A 19,430-nucleotide genomic window follows, 5' to 3' on the forward strand; every position below is an offset into this window, starting at 1 on the left:
TGAAAGCTACAGATAACTGATTTCTTCATCTGAATACTGCCTCTTCATATCCTTTGACAATTGATCAATTGGGGAACCACTTGTATTCTTATAAATTTGATCCACTTTTTTACGTATTTGAGAAATGAAACTTTTGTCAGAGATGCTTGATATAGATTTTGCCCCAGGTTTCTGCTTTCCTTCCAATTTTGGTTGTGTTGGTTTAGCTTGTGTAAAAACTTTTTAATCAGGGGCAGCTAGGTGGTGCAGTGCATAAAGCACTGGCCCTGGATTCAAGAGGACCTGAGTTCAAATTCGGCCTCAGACACTTGACACTTACTAGCTGTGTGACCCTGGGCAAGTCACTTAACCCCATTGCCCTGCAAAAATTTAAAAAACAAAACAAAAACAAAAACAAAAAAACTTTTTAATCTCATATAATCAAAGTTATTCATTTTATATCTCTTAATTCTCTTTATATCTTGTTTGGTCACAAATTCTTCTCTTCTTCATAAAAGGGACAGGCAAACTATTCCTCACTTCCCTAATTTACTAATAGCATTGCCCTTTATGTCTAAATCATGTACTCATTTTGACCTTACCTTGGTATCTGCTGTAAGATGTTGGCCTATACCTAGTTTCTGATATATCCTTTTACAGTTTTCTCAGCTGTTTTTATCAAATAGTAAGTTCTTGTCACACAGGTTTGATTGAATCTTTCACTTTATCAAACACTTGATTACTACAGTCATTTACTACTGTTTATTGTGTATATAATCTATTCTACTGATACACCATACTATTTCTTAACCAGTACCAGATTGTAATACACATTATAATACAGTTTAATATCTGGTATAGCTGGAGGATGGGTTTTTTCATTTTTTTCATTAATTCTCTTGATATTCTTGACTTTTTGTTCTTCCATATGAATTTGGTTACTATTTTTCTCTCCATATAAAACATTTTTGGTAGTTTGGTAAGGCACTAAATAATTAAATTAATTTAGGTAGAATAGTAATTTTTATTATATTGACTTGGACTATTCATGAGTAATTATTATTTTTCCAATTGGTTTGATCTGACCTGATTTGTGTAAAAAGAGTTTTGTAACTGTGTTCATATATTTCTTGGGTTTGTCTTGGAAGGTAGACCCCCAAGTATTTTATATTGTCAGCAGTCATTTTAAATGGAATTTCTCTTTCTATCTCTTGCTATTAGACTTTGTTGGTAAAATATAGAAATGTTAATGAGTTATGTGGCTTTATTTTATGTCCCACTACTTTGTGAAATTATTCATTATTTCAAAATTATTATTTTTTAGTTGATTCTCCAGGATTTTAAGTATACCATCATTTCACCTGCAAAGAATAATAGTTTGGTTTCCTCACTGCCTAGTCTAATTCCTTCAATTTATTTTTCTTCTCTTATTGCTGTAACTAGTATACTATTGAATGATAGTGGTAATAATGGGCATCCTCGCTTAACCTCTGATCTTATTGGGAGAGTTTTTACCTTATGTCCATTAAAAATGCTGCTTCCTAGGGGGCAGCTAGGTGGCACAGTGGATAAAGCACTGGCCCTGGATTCAGGAGGACCTGAGTTCAAATCTGGCCTCAGACACTTGACACTTACCTAGCTGTGTGACCCTGGGCAAGTCACTTAATCCTGATTGTCCTGCAAAAAAATGCTGCTTCCTAATGATTTTAGATAGATACTTAGCATTTAAACAAAACTCTACTTATTCTGATGCTTTGTATTTTGTCAAAGTTCTGTATTTTCTTAAAGACTATTTATCTATTGAGATAATCATGTTTTATTTTGTTTTTGTTATTGATATGGTCAATTATGCTGATCATTTTCCTAATATTGAACAAGTCCTGAATTCCATCCTTGTTATATATTACGGTAATCTCCTGGCTAGTATTTTATTTAAATTCCATATCAATATTCATTAGAGAAACAGGTGTATACTTTTCTTTCTCTGGTTTTGCTCTCCCTGGTTTAGGTACTAGCATCATATTTATTGTAAAAAGAATTTTCTTTTCCTATTTTCCAAATAGTTTATGTACTATTGGAATTATTTTTTTAAAAGTTTGGCAGAATTCACTTGTGAATCCATCTGATTTGTCTTAAAGAGTTCATTGATGGTTTGTTCAATTTCTTTTAAACTGGGGTAAAGTATTCTAATCCATATTCTGTTAATCTGACCACTTCATATTTTTGTGAATGTGCATCTATTTTGTGTAGATTGTCAGAATTATTACCGTATGATTACACAAAATATCTGCTTATAATTGCTTTAATTTCCTTTTCATTGGTGATGAATTTACTCTTTCATTTTTGAGAGTGGTAATTTGATTTTCTTCTTTCTTTTTAAATGAAATCCACCTATTTGTGTGTTTAAAAAAAACTATCTCCTGGTTTATGGATTTCTTACTTTCAATTTTATTAACTTGTCCTTTGATCTTTCAGGATTTCAAATTTGCTGTTTAATTGGGTATTTTTAATTTGTTCTTTTTTTCTAGTTTTTTTTCATTATAAGCTCCATTTTTTGATGTGCTCTTTCTCTATTTTATTGATATAAACATTTAGAGATATAATATTTTGCAGAAGAGAGAATGGCCTTAGTTGTTAGTTTTATCATCTATTAAGATGACAAAAACTGGAAGAAGGCAGATGAACATGGAACATTTTTTTTCAGGACTGTTAAGGAGCAATTGAAAATGTGTTTCTTTGGGTTTTTAAGAATTATTTGTTCTCTTTGACCAATGATTCCCGCCCCCATTCTCCTCATAAACTTGTTGGTTATTCAAAGGCAATTGTTGAAGGGGACTTGAAATGCCCTAATACATAGTCAAATTTTGTATAAATGCCACATACTTACTAAATGATAAAAAAGTATACTCCTTTTTATTCCCTTTTAATTTTCTCCAGAGGTCTAACATATCTAACTTTACTAAGATTCTGTTTACCTACTTAACTTCTTTCTTGTTCATTATCTTTTGAACCCTTAATGTTTTTTTTATTATCATGCAACTCAGAGCCAGGTACTCTATGTATACTCCTTCTAACTGCCCTGATCAGGATAAAGTTCTTAAGAGTTACAGGCATCATCTTCCCATGTAAGCATTTAAATAGTTTAACCTTATTGGATCCTTTGTGTTTTCTCTTATTTGGTTAATGCTTTTCCTGAGTCTTGTATTTAAAAATCATATTTCAGTTCAGCTCTGGACTTTTTATTGGGAATGCTTTCATGTCCTCTATTTCACTGAAGATCCCTTTTCTCCTTGGAGCATTACATTGTTTTGCTGGGCAGATGATCCTTTGTTATTATCCTAGTTCTTTTGACTTTTGATGTATCATATTTCAAGCTTTGCAATTCTTTATTGTAGAAGCTGTTAAATCATGTGTAATCCTGAGAGTAGCTCCACAATATTTGAATGCTTGTTTCTGGCTCAGTGCATTATTTCCTCCTTGACCTGGGAGCTCTGGAAAACCTCTATATTAATCCTCAGAGTTTTCATTTTGAGACTTCTTTCATGATGTGATCAGTGGATTCTTTTAAATTCCATTTTATACACTGGTTCCAGAATAACAGGGCAGTTTTTGCTGATGAATTCTTGAAATATTATGTCCAGCCTATTTTTTTTTCCAATCATGACTTTCAGGTAGTGCAGGAAATCTTAAATTATCTTACTTGGATCTATTTTCTAGGTCAGATATTTGTCCAATGAGATCTTTCACATATTCTATTTTTTCAGTCTTTTGATTGTGGTTTTTGTTTTATGTTTGTTTCTTGGAATGAACATTTTTATTCTTATTTATTTATTTATGTATTTACTTATTCATTCATTCACTCACTCATTTATTTATCTCTTTATCTACCTATTTATTTATGTTACAGATAATCAAAACATTTTAATTTAAAGTTTTGACTTCCCAATTCTATTCCTCTATCCCTCTCTCCCCTCCCTACAGAGATAAAAAATCAGGTATAGGTTACACATGTGCAATTATTGAAAACATTATCATATTAGTCATTTTGTATAAGAACAAGTGGATAAGAGAAAAAAATGAAAGTGAAAAATAGTATGTTTCAGACTGTGTTCAATCATTACCCCTCCTTTCTTTGGAGTTGGATAGTATGTTTTATCATTAGTTCTTTGGAATTGTCTTGGATCACTGCATTGCGGAGAATATTGTCATTCAGTTCTTCATCAAACAATGTCATTGTCACTGTGCACAATGTTCTCCTGGGTCTGATCACTTCACTATACATCAGTGCATATGACATTCCAGGCCTTTCTGAAATCTTCTTGCTTGTAATTTATTATAGTACAATGATATTTAATGCTCTAAATCACTATTGATTAGAGAAATGCAAATTAAAACAACTCTGAGGTACCACCTGACAGCTATCAGATTGGCTAATATGACAAAAAAGGAAAATAATAAATGTTGAAGAAGCTATGGAAAAATTGGAACACTAATGCATTGCTGGTGGAGCTGTGAACTGATCCAACCATTCTGGAGAGCAATTTGGAACTATGCCCAAAGGGCTATAAAGCTGTCCATACCCTTTCACCCAGTAATACCACTTTTGGGTCTTTTTCCCAAGGAGATCGTAGAAAAGGGAAAAGGACCCACATGTACAAAAATATTTATAGTTGCTCTTTTTGTGGTGGCAAGGAACTGGAAATTAAACGGTTGCCCATCAATTGGGGAATGGCTAAACAAGTTGTGATATATGAATGTAATTGAATATTATTGTGCTGTAAGAAATGATGAGCAGGAGGAATTAAGAGAAACCTGGAAGGACTTGCATGAACTGATGATGAGTGAGATGAGCAGAACCAAGAGAACATTGTATACAGTATCAACATTATGTGTTGGTCAACTGTGATAGACTTGATTCTTCTCAGGAATACAATGGTCCAAGACAGTTCTAAAGGACTCATGATGGAAAATATTCTCCAAATCCAGAAGAAAAAAAAAAAAGAACTGTGGGATCTAGATGCAGATTGAACCACACCATTTCTATTGTTTTTGTTGCTGCTTTTTTTTTTTTTGAGGTTTTTCCTTTTTGCTCTGGTTCTTCTCTTATAACATGACTAATGCAGAAATATGTATAATGTGATTATATATCTATAACCTATATCAGATTACTTGCTGTCTTGGAGAGGGCTGAGGGAGGGGAGGCAGGAAGAAAAATTTGAAACTAGAAATCTTATAAAAGCAAATGTTGAAAACTAAAAACAAACAAAAAAATGATATTTGATCACAATAATTTACCACAGCTTATTTAGCCATTCCCCAGTAGAAGGGCATTCCTTTGATTTCCAATTTTAAGCCACTGCAAAAAAGTTCCTACAAATATTTTTGTACAAATAGATCTTTTTCTCTTTTGGGGAAATTTTTGGGATATGAATCTAGCAGTGGTATTGTTCAATCAAAGGGTATAAACATTTTTACATTTGGGCATAGTTCCAAATTGGTCTTCAGTATGGTTGGATCTGTTGATAACTCTACCAGTAGTGGATTAGCATCCCAGTTTTCCCACATCTCCAAACCCAATATTTTCCTTTTTTTTATATTTTCCACTCTGTTACATGTGAGGTGATACCCCACTAGTGATTTAGAATATTTTTTCATATAATTATATATAACTTTGATTTCTTTGTTGGAAAACTCCCTGTTCATATCCTCTGATCATTTATGAATTGGAGAATGATTTGTATTTTTATAAATTTGACCCAGTTCTCTACATATTTGAGAAATGATGCCTTTATCAGAGATATATTTATTTTTTTTAGTGAGGCAATTGGGGTTAAGTGACTTGCCCAGGGTCACACAGCTAGTAAGTGTTAAGTGTCTGAGGCTGGATTTGAACTCAGGTACTCCTGACTCCAGGGCTGGTGCTCTATCCACTGCACCACCTAGCTGCCCCAGAGATATTTTTTTCAAAAAATAATTTCCCAGTTTTCTGCTTTCCTTATAATCTTGGTTACATGAGTTTTGTGCAAAAGTTTTTTTTTTTAATTTTATATAATCAAAATGATCTATTTCACATTTTGTATTGCTCTCTATATCTTCTTTGGTCCTAAATTCTTCCCCTGTCCATAAATCTGACAGATAAACTATTCCATGCTGATTTCAGTATAAATCAAAATTATGACATGTATAAGGAACCAAAATCTGCACAGGTTAGCCAAGAAAAAAGCTAATGTGAAATGATTTTGCATTATGAGAAACCAAGTACTTCAAGATAATGTGGTTAGTTTTTCTCTATTCTGCCTGGGTCAGATAAAAAATAAGATTGTTATATGCAGCTTTGAGTGCCTCATTTGTATTGACAAACTATAGCAAGTCAACAGTATAGCAAATACCTAGAATAGTAAGCAAACTGGACACCTTGTTATAGGAGAATTAGGGAAAGGAGCAGGGAACATTTTGCCTGCAGAACAGACTTGCGGAGATATGATAACTCTTTTTAACTATCTGAAGGTCTGTTATATAGAATTGGGATTAAATCAACTTTGTTTCAATTATATACAAATTACCACTAATTCTACCTATTTTGACTAGAAAGTGTGAGAATTGAAGTAGCACCCCCTTCTGTAGAGATATTGTGGGGAGGCTCTGCCATGAGGTGAGAGCATGTGATTTGGAAGTCATGTGACTATAGCATCCAGAAGCTGGCCAGCGTCCGGAACTTGCATGTGTAAAGCTACCTTTTAGAGCCACCTTTTAGTTCTGTCAATCAAGGCTGCCAACCAATTATCTTGGATCTGTGTGTGTGTGTGTGCGTGTGTGTGTGTGTGTGTGCATGTGTGTGTGTGTGTGTGTGTGTGTGTGTGTGTGTGTGTGTGTACAGCCCTGTTTCCTGTTTCACAAGAGGCTTCTGGGAGGAGGAAGGAAGTGTGGGGGTCTTTTGGGTTCCTGACTTCGGTATGGTGGGTTGGATGCCAGGGTTTCTTAGAAATAGATTTTTACCTCTCTCTTTCCTCACCAACTTCTGATTGCTCTTTACTAAATCCTTAAAAGTATAAATTCTTGCTAAAGCTTCTAATTTGGGGAAACCACTCATTAGATTTTCGATATCATAGCTAGAATTTTTAGTCCTTTAAAAAAGGCGGGAGGGAAAATTTAGTCATTAACATGGTACTTACACTCTTCCCCAAATTCCCCTAACTCTGTTTTTTAGAGAATCTTCAGTGGACCTGTTAGAGGGAAGTAGATACTTCCTTCAGTGAATCATTCTCCTACCAACTAAGACCCAAGACAGAAGAAGACAGATGAAAGATCAATTACACATACATTTATTAAAGAGATCAAAGTGTTGAGATCAGGGCTCACACTGATCAAGCTTCAGCCAAAAACAAAAAAAAAATCCACTCTTTCCTTACAAATTTGGGCTCTCATTCTACTTACTGCATGGCCCAGGGAACCTTTCACAAAATACTTCTCACCTCAGTTCTTGGAGTTTATAGATCTGATTTCCCAAGGCTTCACACAAGAGCTTCATTGCAGAATCGCCAAAGTTGTTGTTTTTTAGCCACAAGTCTTTCGAGCTCCCATTCTTCATGAAAGCAGAGGAAAGATCCTGACAACAAGTAGGAGTCAATTTGCAATTTCTCAATCTGTAGAAGAAAACATAATTAGAAGAGGAATGATTACTTAAAATTCTTCATGGTGAATGAATTCATGTCCTGTTTCTTCTTGGAAGAGGTACAATATATACATATATTATATATACATGTATATATGTACATATAATATATATATTTCATCATAATAGCTATCATTTGTGTTACTTTTAAGGTTTTCAAGTTGATTAAAGTTGCTTATATGTGTGTAAACACCACAGGCTATCATTTAGTCACTGCAATTTCCTTGTAAATCCCTCCTTTCCAATCTACCTACTTATTTTTCTCATTCTGTGGAATATTTCACATAACATACCAATGTGAACACTAAACAGATACACTATAAAGAAATTAATAGAGAACAGAAATTTCAGATCTATGTATAAGTAAAGGATTTATAAGAAAAAAGGTAGGGAAGATTGCCAAAGCAAAAATATAAAATTTGGATTATAAAAATTAAAAAGACTTTGCCCAAATAAAAACAATACAGCTAAAATTAGACATGAAGCAGGTACTTTTGAAAAAAGGTGTTTATCTGATAAAGATTTCACATTGGTATATTGTGTGAAATGTTCTTGTTTTCCCAGTAGTTTTTATGAAGAATGGATCCTTACCCTGCTTTTTTTCTTCTTCTGTTTTATCCCTCCCCAGTTTGGGTAATAAGATTGTATCTATAATATTTATTTTATTAGTCTGTCATTTTATTATTTTGTTTTGATTCTTTCAATTTTGTTAATATCTATGATTTTCACAATTTGAACATTCAAGTTGAGATGAGAAAGGGTTGACATTTCTTTGGTAGATATTTTTTTTCAGTTCTACCCCCAATTCATTGATTTCTTCTTTCTTTTGTTTAGATATGTAAATGTTTACCTAATGATTTCTTTAGATGTATCCTATAATTTTTTGTCTAATGGTTTTCATTTTGTTTGCTAATATTTCTATTATTTCTATGATTTGTTCTTTGACCATCCAATTACATAGAATTTTTATTCAGTAACTAATTTTTAATTCTTTGCTCAAAGATCCTTTGATAAATATAATTTTATTGCTCTATGTTCAGTAAAGTATATGCTATTTTTTCTTTTCTTCATTTGTCTTCATATAGTCAAATTTTATAAATGTGTCAAGTCTAGCTGAGAAATATATAAATTCCTTTCTTTTCTATCCAGTAATCATAAGTTATATAGTCTCTACTTTTCCTAATGTTTAGATTTTTAGCTTCTTTCTTGTTTTTCTTTGTTTCCCTTAACTTCAAGGAGCTTATATTCTATAAAAATTGGGACACAACACAATGCATAAACAGATAATAAGGATGGAAAAGCACCAACTGCTAGGGGATCAGGAAAGGCTATCAGAAGATGATATATGAAATGAGCTTTGAAGAAAGCTAGGGATTCTAGAAACAACAGGTGAGGAGGGACTCCATTCCAGGTGTAAGGAATGTTTGTAATGAGGAAAATAGATGGAAAATGGAATAATGAATCTTGGGAAGAGTTGTGTAATTTAAGATTCTAAATGTGGATTCTAATGTGTTCCCCCAGTTTGGGGGAAACTGACTAAAAATCACTGATAAAATGAGTTTAGGTTTTTAAGGGTTTATTGGAAAATAGAAAGAAAAAGATTGAGAACAGAATTCTAACAGCCTGGCATTCCTATCTTTCCTCAAATTTCCTGTGAAGTCCTCTGCTGCCACCACCATCAAGTCCGGAAGCCAAAAAGGCCAGCGCTCTCTGCGCAGGCTCCCTTTCCTCCTTCCTGTCTCCTCCCAGACCATAGGAGGCTCCTCCAGTTGATTGGCTGGTAGACTTGATAGACAGCACCCATGAGCAAACGTCATTTCCTGACGCCAAGGAAAAGCCACAATGCCTCTGAGGCATTTTCCTCATGGTGGAGCTCTCCACAGCAAGTCTCCAGTAGGTGGCATCATTCCAATCATTACAGTCCCCCCTTTTGTTCCTCAAGAAACAAAATGTTTCCTTGACGGAACAGTAAAAAGAATATAATAACTAATGCTAACTAATAATATGTGAACAACAATATAGAAAAGGAAGAGAGGAAAGTTTTGTCCAGAGGGGCGATTTTTTTTTTTGTCCTCATGAACCGACGCTTTGACATTAGTCTTGCAAAGGGAGGGCCTCTGCATAGGGTACATGTTACAGATGATGTATATTATAACAGAAAGGAGATAGTAAAAACTAACAAAGCAAAACAGTTCATATAAAGTCTCTGAGTTCTCTTGTCTTCTTGAAGTGGTAAGATGTCATCAGGAGGAAACTGGATTCTGGTCTGGAAAACTGGATTCTGGACTCTGGTCTGGATTCTGGACTCTGGACTCTGGTCTGGAAAGCTGGATTCTCTTCTTTAACTGTTTGAATTGCTGTATTTTTACTAAACCTTAGCATAGCATTGTCAATGATCAAATTAGTAAATTCCATTACATTCCCTTCTTTATATCCTTAGACTTCCAATAGAGGGTTGAGGTAGTTTTGCAATCAGTAACACTTTTTACCACCATGTGTCTGGATCAAAGCCAAATTTAGTATGTGTTCATAACACCTGAAAATGTTATGGAAAGGTTATCATACCATATCTCATGGTTCCGAGACAGCCAATGTGGCTGGAATGCAAAGAGTATGAAGGGGATAGAAACTGTTCTCATGAGTTCACTGAAATAGAAATCTCTTAGACAAAGAAAATCACTTTTGTTATGCAGCTCACTATGTTCTCTGCAATTTGAAGTCCTAAACAACTGCCTAGAGAGCTTAAATTAAACGCTCAGGGTTATATTGCCAACATGTTTCAGAGAAAGAATTTGAACCTATGTGTTCCAAGGGCCGATTTTCATCCATTAGCTTTGTCTGTCTCTCACAAACTGAAGGAAGTAATGTGAAATAAGCCTGAAATGATAGGATTGAACGAGAATATAAAGGGCTTTAAATACAAATCATCATCCCTTACATAACAGACAAAATAAATTTTCTCAAGAACAAGTATGATTATGTCACTTCCCTGCTCAAGCACCACCTGTGGGTCTCTATTACTCCTGTAACATACAAATAATTCTCATTGCAAATTTCTATTATCAGGATAGACAAACAGTGGAAGTTTGCCATTGCAATACTATAATACTGTAGTTATTTCATTAATAGTAAGGCACCTAGATTACTTTAATAAGCTGCAACTGGGAAAGATCTTGCTCTTTTGATTTGAATTCATAGTCATTCCATTGCCTAAACAAAATTAGTGCTTCAACTCATCATATGTATAAGATTCAGTTCCTGAATTATCTCACTCTTTCAGAATATTATGAGTATAATTTAACAAAGGTATAGAAGCTTATGAAACAAAATATGAATCTATTAAGTTGTGAGCTAAAGTCAGGAACCTCTTTTGTTTAGGTTTTAAGGAACAGGATTTCAATATAGTCAGTTATGTTAGTACAGAGTAATAACTTATGAGCTATCTTGTATTACCTAAACAAAAAATCTGATTTTACTTACCTTTGTTATTTAATCTGAAATTAGAATCTGTGTGCAGAGCATGTCCAGAAATGCATGCACACTACTTAAAGATCACTAAAGATATCCTCATTGTTCAAAGGGATTCTGAGATCAGTTGTACTTACTAACTGAACATGTTTTACTATTGACAATGTTTCATACAAGTTGCTCTCTGTATGCAATTTGGAATTATATTTACATATGCCATCCCAAAGTCTTTTGTTGCTTGCTATTAAGCATCTTAAAGCAAAATAATTTCTATAATGTTGAACTTAGAGATTAAAAAAGCATCTATTTACTATTAGTACTAGTAATTACAAGATTAGTTATGATTTCTCATTATGAATTTCTTAGTGTTGCCATTGTGAGATTACAGTCAATACCTGCTATCTAGGGTATGTGATGCTTGAGAGCTGAATCCACCTAAAGCACTGATTACTCTAACTTTCAATTGAAGACTTTATGGGACTGTAACTGATATTCTGAGTCTAACTATAGTGGTATGATCATTAAAGGAATTCTGTTAAACCAATAATCCATGATGCCAGCAACTTTATGTGTTTGATATCCATGAACTGCTGGTACAGTTCATAGGGGAAAGGTTGGGAGAACATGCTTTATTATGAACAACTCATATAATAAGAACTTTTCTTAAACTATATATTTATACATTCCATCTCAACTCCCATTCCTTCTCTCTGATTTTCTTTCTTGGTTTATGTTTTGTCAAACATATGAGGGGGGCAAGATTAACAATGATGTCATCCCTGATTAAATATTTTTTAAAATGTCCTTGGAGTAAAAGATCAAGGATTAATGTCAATTCCTCTTTTTAGCTAATAATACCCAAGATACTGTGTATTTGGCCAATAATTCTTAATTGTCACTTCTCTCTAAGCCTCTCCCAATACTGTTTAGCTAATTCCTATTAGAATTTATTGTTATAACATAGTAAACAGATTTATTAAGAATGTATTATAAGCCAAACAGAGCACTAGGCACTGGGGATACAAAGATACAAGTGGAATAGTCCCTAACTCCAAGGAGCTTATCATCTTATTATCAAAAGACCTTATTATCAAGGGAGATAATGAGTATATAGATAGGTAGACACAAAATAGATACAAGGGAATTTTTGTGAGGAGGGTACTAATAGATGGGAAGATCAGGAAAGGCTTTAGGATGGGTGTTGCTAAAATGAGTTTAAAAAAAAACACCTAGAATTCTATGAGGAAGAGGAAAAGAGGGGTACCATTCTAGGTGGGAGATGGAGAACTGTATGTGAGCAATAGTCAGTCCACTCTAGCTGGACTATAGAATGTGTGAAGAAAGTAAGATGTGGTAAAATTGGGCATACAGGTTGAGGACAGATTGTAAAGGGTTTTTTTTTTTTTATCTTTTTTTTCAGGGCAATGAGGGTTAAGTGATTTTCCCAGGGTCACACAGCTAGTAAGTGTCAAGTGTCTGAGAATGGATTTGAAGTCAGGTCCTCCTGAATCCAAGGCCAGTGCTTTATCCACTGTGCCACCTAGCTGCCCTTTAAAGCATTTTAAATGCCAAATAGGGTGTTTCATATTTGATCCTGAAAGCAATAGTGATCAGCTAGAGTTTACTGAATAAAGAAATGGCATGGTCAGACTGGTGCTTAAGGAAATCACTTTTGCAACCATGGGGAGGATGAAGTAGGCAGTGGAAAGAGATAAGGAAACCAATTAGTAGGCTATTCTAACAGTGAATGTGAAAGGTGAAAAGTGTCTGACCTAGGAGGGTAGTTGTATAGAGAAAGATAAGAGAACAGATTAAGAAGAATTTTTGTAGATAGAAATTAGGAAATTTGACAACTGATTATATGTATTTGGTGAGAAAGTGAATCAAGAATTTAAGGATAATATTAAAGTTGTAAATCTGAGTGACTAGAAGGATGGTCTCCTTAACAGAAACAGGGAAGTTGGAAAGAGATGAGGGTTTTATGGAAAAGATACAGAGTTCTGTTTTGATATGTTGAGTTTGAGATGCTTACAGGATATGCAGAGACTAGGACTGATAATATAGATTTGGGAGCCATGCACATAGATATGATCATTGTGGTTGCCTCCAAGTCATGCCTCTTCAGATCCTCCTCCTCAAACAGCAGATTCCTCCCCCAGATTCCCTCAGCAGCCACGTGACAAAGGCCCCTCAGGTGCTGAAGTGCAAAGTTCTTGTCATCAGGTGTGATTAAATTGGAAAGGTAACACATGTATAGACCAGTGGTAGTTTTCAAAGCCTGGAAGGAATCATGTCCTCTTTCCTCTTGTTGTTTCAGACAGGTGCAGACAATCCAGTACTTCAGAGGAACAGAACACATGGTCAACAGTGTGTCATTGCTTTCTAGTAAATTAAAGGCTTTTTGACCAAAATATTCATTTCTGGAAAATTTGCAAAAATACTCCTTCCTCTGTTCCACAGAGAAGCCCAGGATCTCCACATGATGTGGATTCTCTAAGAAAGGACTGAATTTCCCCCGAGCAGTGAGTCTTGTAGTGAGCAGCAAGCAGGCTATGCAGGTAGCATAGTTTTCCTTAGTAAACTACTCAGCAGGATGGGCACTGGCCTCTGCTGCTTACAGTCTTTCCACAGATCATATCTGTGTTCATTACAAGGGAATTTCAGTTCATCTAAACCATCAATGATGAACAGGAATCTTTCTGGCTGGGACATGATCTCTGTGATGGGGCCTTGTGGGTCAGGCCAGTTACTGACAATTAAATCAGTAAAAGTAATTTCTTTCTCTCCTAATGGGTTCAATTCTCTGCAAATGAAATAGAAGACATATTCAAACCTCTTCTGGTAGAATTTTCCTTCTGCCCAATCCAACATTATTTTTCTGGCCAGGGTGGTCTTCCCAATACCAGCAGGCCCCTGCAAGCACAACAGTGTGTGATTGGACACCTGTCTTTTGATCAGCATCAAATAAAGCTGACACCTCTATAAACTGTCCTTTCTTCTCCATGACCTCCACATGTTCCCTTCCTTGGACTAGGAGCTCATGTTGGTTCTGCTCCTTGTAACGGTACTCCTGAAGAAGTAGCAGCTGTGTGAATCAATGGTGAAAGACCTCATGCTCCCCACGACGAGAGTTCCTGTCCCTCATGAGCTGGAATTTCTTTCTCATTCATTCCAGGTACTTACTTCTTTCATCTAAAATCATAACAAACACAGTACAGAGATGTTTAGAATTAAATCTCCTGGGGTACCTTTGGGAAAAGTCCCTGAGATAATGGTTTGACCATCATTGCTCCCAGAGCCCACATGGAGTGGAACTGTTACCCTGGCTCTTCTCTCACCTTACATCTACTGGTGTCTAGAGTCAACCCCCAATCCCAACCCCCCAACCTTGACTATATCACAGCCCTGATCATTAGCCTTCCATAGCTATCTCTAGCCATATTCCATAGCTATCTCTGTCATTTCTACACTTCTGACTGAGGGTGTATATTTGTAGGGGAATGAGTTCCTCTATATTGGTGGTGTTAAACTCAGATAGAAATGGGGACCACAAATCTGTACAGAAGGATCTCTATGGGTCACATGTTGAGTTAATTTAAAAACAGAATATATCTATATTTTGTTATATTTTATTTTTAAAAATATTTCCCAATACCCTTTTAATCTGTTTCAAGCTGCTCTCAGGAGTGTACTGGAGTATATGCAGCCTGGGGGCAACATTTTTGACACCTCTCCTCTACATTGCTTCTTGGAGTGACTTTGATTTAAACGAAATGTATAAATTTGATAATTAGTGAAAGTAAACACACTAATGATAGAGGAGTCAAGAGCTATAGTTTGCAAAATAGCATGAACCACAAAATACCTAGAACCTGGAATGGCTTCCTAGGGAACCATGCATGAGTGGAAACCTGTATATATGGTTATCAATGTATATTTTCTGGCATATCATGGTTTCTGTATATGCATGCATGTTCACTGCATGTACATACTTAAGTATACATATGTGTATGTTTTTTAACTAATTAATAAAATTCTAAGTACCTAGTATGTATCAGGAACTATGCTTATCACTGAAGACACTAAAGGAGATAAAAGCCAGTCCTTTATCTCATAGAACTTACAATCTAGTGTGGAAAATTAGCATACCAATATACCCAAACAAGCTACATGAGTTAAATAGAAATAATTCAATAAGGGAAGGAACTAGCATTAAGAGATGTCTGGAAAACCGGAGTGTAAAAGTTGGTACTTAAAGTAAACAAGGAAACCTGATGATGAGACATGATGAGGGAGGAGTATTCCAGGCATGGGGGACAGCCAGAATAAATGTCAAAAGGCTAGTGATGCAGTGTCTTCTTCACAGAAAAAACCTAGGTCAAAGGCTCAGAAATCAGGATCAACACTATTTGGAGCAGATACAGATATGAGGATCTAGTCTAGCTGTCTCTTCCCTCCCCTTTCCCCTAGGACTACATCCTTGACTCTTTGTTCTGAATATACCCCCCTCATAACCTGTTCTTGAACTTAAATAGGAAATATGTGTATGAAAAAAGTTAGATCAGTGACATTGGATCTAATGATAAATTAACTGTCTCCTGTACTATTACATATTACTATTGCAAATTAGCACACTAATTAGTTAGCATCTCATCACAAATCTCCCTGCTCTCTATCTCCCATACTATTACAAAAGTGATATTACTAAAGCATAGATACTATCATGTCATTTCCCTCAACAATAAAGTCCAGGAGTTCTCTATTACCTCTAGCATCAATAGATGGTAGGTCTAATCATTCGACCCTATTACCAAACAAGGGCACTGCCAGCATTTTTCCATCTTGCCCTCCTAGGAGATATAGTATCTGCTATAACACACAAGACTTTAATTCATTCAATGGTTGGGGAAGTGGTCCAGGCTCCTGTAGCAAATCCCCTTAAATTTTGTTGACTAACAGATTATCTGAGTTCAAGGATAACAGATGGGAAAACTAACTGAACCTCATTTTATACATTGACAGTGGTTACTCACCTGGGGAGGCTGGAAGAACTCTGACAGGGACTAATCCAAGATCCTCCATAGGAAAGAAAAGCAGAAGATAATGAGATTCCCATCTTTTACATAATTAGATAGTTGGGAGCTGAAAGTAGGACTGGAGCTGGAGGGCAGAATTAAGGAGGAGATTTCAGTTGGGGCCCTGAGGAGTTGGAATGAAATGTGCTGGGGCTCAGCACCATAAACTCCACAAATAAAGGCTTGTTGACTGACACAAACAATAATATGATATATAAGCTTTGAAAGGGTAACTATATGAGATAGTGAATCAATGAATAAACAATCATTTATTAAGCATTGTCTATGAGCCAAGCACCCCTATACTAAAGGACTGTAAATAACCAGGAGTTCAGAGGAATAGAGAGAGATCTCTGCAGGCTGATGGGTTACAAAAGACATCTTGAAGGAGGTAAGACTTGTTCTAGGTCTCAAGGGAATGGGAGGATCTTCTGTATTGGCCCGGTGAAGGAAAGGAGAAGATATAGGGCACTCTTTTCTCCAGCTGAGTAGAAGCTTGGCTTAATGTGGTTATCCTGTTGTCTTTGAATTCCAAGTGAATAAATGGGAAGTTTTAACTTTTTTAATGATTGACTTCCCATGTTCACACTGGAGACATATTAAATGGGCAAAATCATTCAACACATACTAGTGATGTAGGAGGTGAAAAAAAAGGTTAACAGAAAAACCTAAGACCCAAGCTTTAACTCAGATATTAGCTCTAAAAGTGATTCAGACCTCAGTTAATAGATAACTTATAAGTCAGGATGCTGGGTTCTCATGCCCACATAAATTAGTACCCGTAACAGGAACAGAGGGACCTGGGCCAAGGAGACCTGACTATAAGAAAAAAAGAATTGACAGCCTATAGAAATTTAGACCAGAAATAAGAGAAAAGTGATTATGTTTTGAAACTAGTCATGGGAACCAGAAAGAGATATGCGTAGAAAAGGCCAAATTTGTCCCCAGATTCACCTTATGAAGTATAAATCCCAAAAACACACCTCCACAGAAAAAGGTATCCACCTTGGGGATTGGCTTAAGACCCCAGGAACTCCAAATTAGGATAAACCCTTCCCTGTAACACCCCAAGGTGGAGATTATTATAATGAGACTGATAAATCAATTTATCTATACTATAAATATAACTGTCTTTTCTTTCACAATTCGAGAGATACCTTTCCACTTTTCTGGTTCTCTCCCTGTGATCACTCACAGCATTGTAATAAAACTTGGTAAACTGAGTCACTGAGTCTTATAATTCTTTTGGGATGACTCATGATCAATCTGACCCCAAATTTTTGCCCAAATCATTATGGCTCTCACAAAATGTCTTAAGTGCACAGAGAGTTTGTGGTTTAGACCTCAGTGTTTCCTGGTAAAGCTGAATTAGTCTGAGAAACCCAGTGAGAGTTTAGGGTGCCAAATATCACAACACTGTTTCAAAGATCCTACCTCCTTGTCTCCACTTTAAAACTTTAAGTGACAATTCTTACTATTTCCTCTTTCTTCTTTCTTCCCTGATACAGAGTATATAAATATCAAGTCCTAGAATGGAGTGGACATAGGCATGCAGAGGATATGGGCCAGCCCTGAACTCTCTTCATGCCTATGGGATGACCTTTTGATAATGATTCATTAAAGTTTGGGGCAGCTAGGTGGCACAATGGATTGAATGCTGGAACTGAAGTCAGGAAGACTTATCTTCCTGAATTCAAATCTGGCCTCAGACACTTACTGGCTATTTGTTGTTTCCTCAGTTCCTGATCAATAAAATGAGCTGGAGAAGGAAATGGCAAAACACTCCAGTATCTTTGCCAAGAAAACCCCAATTGGGATCACAAAGAATTGTGACTCAACAACAAAAGGTTATTTAATAGAACCAGATTCTCGTTCTTGCTATTGTGTATGCCAGCTGATTGACTTGTTATTTAGCACTCATTTTACAAAAGAAAAGACCTTCTACCCCTATTGCTGATTTAGCACAGACTCCTGAGAAATGTCTAAAATTCAGTATTCTAGTTATTCTCTTCCTGAGACATTTTCCTTGTGGGGAGATACAATACATGACCAAAGCCTGACACATTTCATTCCATCTCCTCCTTTCTCCACAGGTCCCCACTCCCTTTTCTCCTTTCCTCATCTGAGACCATAGCTGAAATAGCCTCTATTAGCTCCATTCTCTCAGACTCAACACCCCGTCCCCCTCAAACCCCCTACTCCCACCCGGTCCCTCTTTACTAGTGCCTCCTAATCATTCTCTTGTCTCCAGTAAACTCCTTAAGGTACAGATGTTCCTCTTCTGCAGTATCAGGGAACAGTGACTTAACTCCACTTCTCCCTTCTTGATTTTTAGGAAAAAGCATAGAGATGACCATCCCTCCCTTCCTATCTCAGCCCTATGTCATGTATCACAATGGGATCCTCCTCTTCTAAAGTCAAAAAAGGAAGTAATTATTCGATAAGCATTTATTAAGTACCTATAACCTGTCAAACACTGGGCTAGGTGCTCTGAATACAGAAATAGTGCCTTCCCCAATTTACATTCTTTAGAAGGAAACGACCTGGAAATAAAAATTTATACAGAGTGTATTTAAGGTCATTTTGGTCTGGGAGAAGCACTAGAAAAGGATTCCGAGGAAAGAAAGAGGGAAGGAGGAAAGAATGAAGAAAAAGATGGAGGGAGGAGGGAGGGAAAGAGGGAGAAAAAAAGGAAGGAGAAAAAAAAGGAACCTTGGGGGGCCCGCAAGTGGGAGGGGGAAGCCCCAGCCCTCAGGCCGATCCTATCCCTTCCTGGCTCGCTCCCACAGCTCCCTGAAGCCCATCTTCTTCCAGAAGCTCAGAGTCATCTCCCAGGCCTCCTGCTCCCCATGAGAACTGACCAGGAGATCCGCCACTCTTGTGCGATCAGCCCCCTCTGGGCAGCCCCGGTGGAGATAGTCCATCAGGTATAGCTTGAATTTCTTCAACTCCTCTGACGTCAGGTGCTCCAAGTGCCGAACCAGCCGACAGAGGACAGTCTCCGCCATCCCTGTCCCCTGCCTAAGTGGAACTAGAGGGAAAAGAAAGTGAAATTGAAGTGGTCGGGGGTAAGCAGCTTTTGGAGGTCTAGACCACGCCCCTGGAACTCAGAGCCAATGAGTAAGGACTGGGCGCCACCCAAGGTTCTCTTCATTTTCCCTTAGAGCAGGGCTTCTTAAACTTTTTTACACTGGCGACCCCTTTTCCCCCCGTGAAATTTTTACACGACCCAGGGT

General features: G+C 36.4%; 1 pseudogene; it reads right to left on the reverse strand.

Moving 5' to 3' along the window:
- Positions 1-7,447: 7,447 nt before the first annotated feature.
- Positions 7,448-19,202, reverse strand: LOC122748017 (annotated as a pseudogene).
- Between the last annotated feature and the right edge of the window lie 228 nt (positions 19,203-19,430).

This window comes from Dromiciops gliroides, chromosome 3 (assembly GCF_019393635.1).
Source record: "Dromiciops gliroides isolate mDroGli1 chromosome 3, mDroGli1.pri, whole genome shotgun sequence".
In the NCBI taxonomy this organism is placed as follows: domain Eukaryota; kingdom Metazoa; phylum Chordata; class Mammalia; order Microbiotheria; family Microbiotheriidae; genus Dromiciops; species Dromiciops gliroides.